The following is a 4,644-nucleotide window of genomic DNA, read 5'->3' as shown; positions in this document are numbered from 1 at the left end:
TTATTGTAAATTTTTACTGTTTTGTTGGGGTGAGAGTGTATGAACGGCACAATTTGAAAGACTACCAGCGTCACACAGCTGCATGGTAAAGAACTACGTGAACTATCGGCTTGAGATAACAGTTAAAGTTGCAACATAAACGCCCTATACCATGGGATATCTACTTATGCTATCGTTTCTCTATGGTGTAACCTTATCCAAATTTACGAGAGGAGTAGCACAAGGCTACATTATTTTTCTCTCCCTATCATTTTGATGATTAACTTACTGTATGAATCAATTAAGAAATAAATAGAAAATAATACGCTCAATACAGTTCTGTTCTTGAAAGAAGTTCTGTACAGTTCTTTATATATTTATAATGAAATGAATTATGAATATAAAAGAATTGGCTTCCATTCAGAGCTATTGAATGCATAGAGAGTATCGATAAGATGTTGTCCGAAATAATTTAAAAACTGATTCGAGAAATCAGCTTATCAAAAAATTGATATGATATGATACAGATAAACTATCAACTCTGGCTGAAGGCATGTGCCATGCCAATTGAATTTTTGTTATTGCTTTGGTAATTGTGCTTTTTGTTATGAGTATCAATGAATTCCTTATCTATCTATAAAAAATTGAAGGTATTCTGATAATTACTCACCATAAGGAAAGCATTGGGCTGAACAATGATCTCGTTTCCAGTGAGTGTCTGGTGACACACGGGTCCAGTCTTCTTGAAGTCATCAGGGCTGGCAGGCAGTTTGTACCAGGTCGATTTTGCCGTATAGGAGACTGTGTCGTCCTCCTCATCATCTACTAGGTCCACTTTTTCCTTATATGCCCTGAGGAAATTAATGATAACTAATGAGTGAGTAGGATATTTATCTCAGAAATTGAACTTGGTAATATGTAGAATTAAGTTTAAATGTTTGTATCATTTTGTGAGATGTTTTCTTGTATTGAATAATGAGAGGTTGGTGACACTGTCAGATGATGATGGCACTGGAGTTGTGCGTGTTGTGTTGTGTTCTGAAATGAGTTGGCAACATCTAAATATAAAAGCGAAATGGCACTCACTCACTCACTGACTGACTGACTCACTCACTCACTCAATCACTCACTCACTCGCAGAACTAAAAATCTACCGGACCGAAAACTTAGAAGGAATCTCTTGGCAATAATTTAACTCAATGGTGGTTTTTAAGGGTTTAAAGTTCGTCTTTAAGCATGTATATTCTTCTTATTCTCTTAATTTGGTAGGTATGTTCAGTTGGCCCTTTAGAGGCGCACTAAGAAATCTTTTGGCAATATTTTAACTCTAAGGGTGGTTTTTAAGGGTTTAAAGTTCGTCTTAAAGCATGTATATTCTTCTTATTCTCTTAATTATGATTGAAAAATGTTCATACCATATGTTAGTATAGAACTATAATCTAGAGAGAGTACCTCTTCGAAACAGTTGTTAACTGGTAACTAAATTAATAATTTTGTCAGGTTGGCATTAAGTTGAGTTGACTTTGTTAGGTTGGCACCAAGTTGAAGATTGAAATGCATTTATCGCGGAAAAATTGATTGGGCACTGCTACTTCAATCAGAGCTATTCCTGGGCTATTCAGAGCTATTTCCTTTATATTACTAGCCGTCAGGCTCGCTTCGCTCGCCATATCCGTTTAGCCAAACGTTAAGTCTGGACCCCGACTGGATCGTCCTAACATAAATGATAAAAATGCTCAAATGGAAAATGCAGGCGAGCGAAGCGAGCCTGCTGATCTCATTTTTGGACGATCCAGTCGGGGGTCCAGGGGGCGGAGCCCCCCGGCTAGACGGATATGGCGAGCGAAGCGAGCCTGACGGCTAGTATAAAATATAGTGCTCTTACAAAAGCAATAACATTGCTTTGTGCTTATTTATAAATTACACCAACCTCTCATTACTCAATACAGTACAACATCTCCCTCCTTAAAGGGTGTCACAAAATGATACAAACATTATAAACTTAATTCTACAATCTACCAAGTTCAATTTCCGAAATAAATATCCTACTCACACTACAAATGATCAGGGGAGTATCCTCATGTAGTAATTTATAGATAAACAAAATCTCGCGCATTTTTCACTCATTTATTCAAATGTAGATTGATGATTCAATAAATATCAACTAGTAGTTCGGAGAACAGTAGAGCTTGCTACACTCACTAACATCGCTACTCACACACGCCCGCATATTCACACACAAACACACATACGAATTGGATTTGGAGTATTTATTTATTTATTAGAACAGTCACAAACACGATATTTGGAAAGAGAAACAGGCAATTGCCCAAAACTTCTTCAATTCCTTGATTTTGGCACATAAATAGTCCAAAGTGAGGTTAAGTTTAAAGTTTCTGGTTTCACCATTATGATGATGTATGCAATAGGATCGGTGGAGGACGCTGAGAAATAGAAGTTATTTACACTTTTGAGCTAGAATGCACGGTTGAAGAGATAAAAAATCTGAAACTTGAAATGTGGGACTTGGAAAAAATTATCAAATTATAATTTTTTTTAAATTTGAACATGTGATATATATATGAAATAAGACCACCTTGGAGAGCTGAAGAATAAAGGTATCCTACACTTTTGAGCTCGGAAGCACGGTTGAAACGATAAAAAATCTGAAACTTGGATTAGGACTTGAAAAAATTTTCAATTCCAAAAATTAAACATGTGATACATGAAATAATACCGCTTTGAAACGCTGAGAAGAATGAGCACAATTATTTGAACCTGATCTGATAAAGTATTGAGAAATTAGGTTGGTTTTTAAGGTAAAATTTCCGAATAAAGGGCTGCCATCTTGAAACTGGTATGAATTTGAAAAAAAAAACTAATATAATACCTTTCTGCGCCTTGTTTCAAAGTACTTGTATACCAAACAATTTCATCTAAAACGGACCATAACAGCGACTGCAGCTTGGCATCAGCTGATTAAAAGTGAATTGCTCATGTTCGCGGCGCGTAAATCTGTACGGACCTTTACACTCACTCATCTGGGTTCAAATGAAGATAATATGGTCTCATTTATTATAGTGTTATCAAATCAAATCAAATAATTTCTATTTTGATAGATTACATTCCAGATTAATAATTTTTTGTTACATTCCAGGTTTAAAAATCTCCGTTCAAACTAAGATGGTATCATACGAGTAAATATGACCCTGAGTTCTACGTGATAAAAAGTTATAGTGTGTAACAATACATATTCATCTAACACAATAATATCGGGGCACCGAGCTTCGCTCGTATTTTTATTATTTATAAACAGAACACAATTCTCTAAATGATAGTGTTTATATTCACAGCTGGCTATACGTCATTTATGAATTTCGGGGATGCGATCTTTTGATTTTTCACATACTCATTTTTTACTATCCACAGCTGTTTCAGCCAAGGATGAATTATCCTTAAAAGTCGTTCAGCGAGTAATTTTCTCAAGGATGAGACCTAGTGCAATTGAATCTTCATATCATAAACCTACTATGTTCCAAAATTGTTGTGAAAATCGTTAGAGCCGTTTTCGAGATCCGTTAAGCATAAATAACCAGATATAAAAATAACCAGATATATAATACAGAGATTGCTCGCTTAATATAATAGGATAGGACTGATGAATAAGATAGTCATGATGATCAATCATGTGTTGTACTGTATTGGTTTATGTTTAAAAGAACTTAATAATATCAAAAACACATAATCATAGATATTCCAAAATCTGACATTCTCCTTCAATTTAGCGTTCTTTTGAAAAAACATTGGAAAATGAATATTCAGACACAAACGATTCATCAAATTCGTCCTCCCTCTTCAATCACAAAATCCCCAATTATCTCAAAAAAAAACAAATAGATTAATGAAGCCAATTTTATAGAACCCAGTCAATTTCAATTCATTTTATTCCATAAAAAACACCAAAAATATGAATGAAATTACACAAAGCAGATTCTACACTTCGAAAACTGTCAGCGTATTCTATCATTAAAATCAAAGCACCCTATATCCAATGCAGACAGTTTTAAGTGAATTTTACTCTAACGACATCAATTTGAGAGGATCATCTCTATGGATAGATATTCAGGACTCTTATTCAATTGATTGTCCACATATATTGATGGATTCTCATTAATACTTTCCTCTTCTGGGAATTAAAATATATTTCGTAAATTCGATCATGAAATTCTACGACGAAACCCATCAGTGCAGCCAACCAATTAGCTGTTCTAGAAATATTCAGTTAGTTTCAAAACGGCAACCTTAGTGAGATTCACATGAATCTGTCATCAATCCCTATTAATAACATCAATTCTTCCCTTTTTACCAATACTGTCTATAGTGGCATACACCTTGAATTGAGGAAAAAGGGGAACATAGAGAAAATTGTGTTTTGAGAAAATCGCACTTAAATTTTTAGTTTGGATGGATCAATGTATTTTATAATTGAATTGAAACATTCTGTCAGTACCAAATAAAAATTCATTATATTGATTTGTGTTGATCCGAGAAATTTACAAAGGATTATATTTCCAATTGATTTCCAATAATATTTTTAAAAGTTTCTTGTATGTTGCCCTTTTTCCAAAGAGCAAATTTAGTTATGTACAAAGTTGGGTTGATAAA

This window comes from Nilaparvata lugens, chromosome 11 (assembly GCF_014356525.2).
Source record: "Nilaparvata lugens isolate BPH chromosome 11, ASM1435652v1, whole genome shotgun sequence".
Lineage (NCBI taxonomy): Eukaryota > Metazoa > Arthropoda > Insecta > Hemiptera > Delphacidae > Nilaparvata > Nilaparvata lugens.
The sequence above is the reverse complement of the archived record's forward strand: the minus strand, read 5'-3'. Positions refer to the sequence as shown.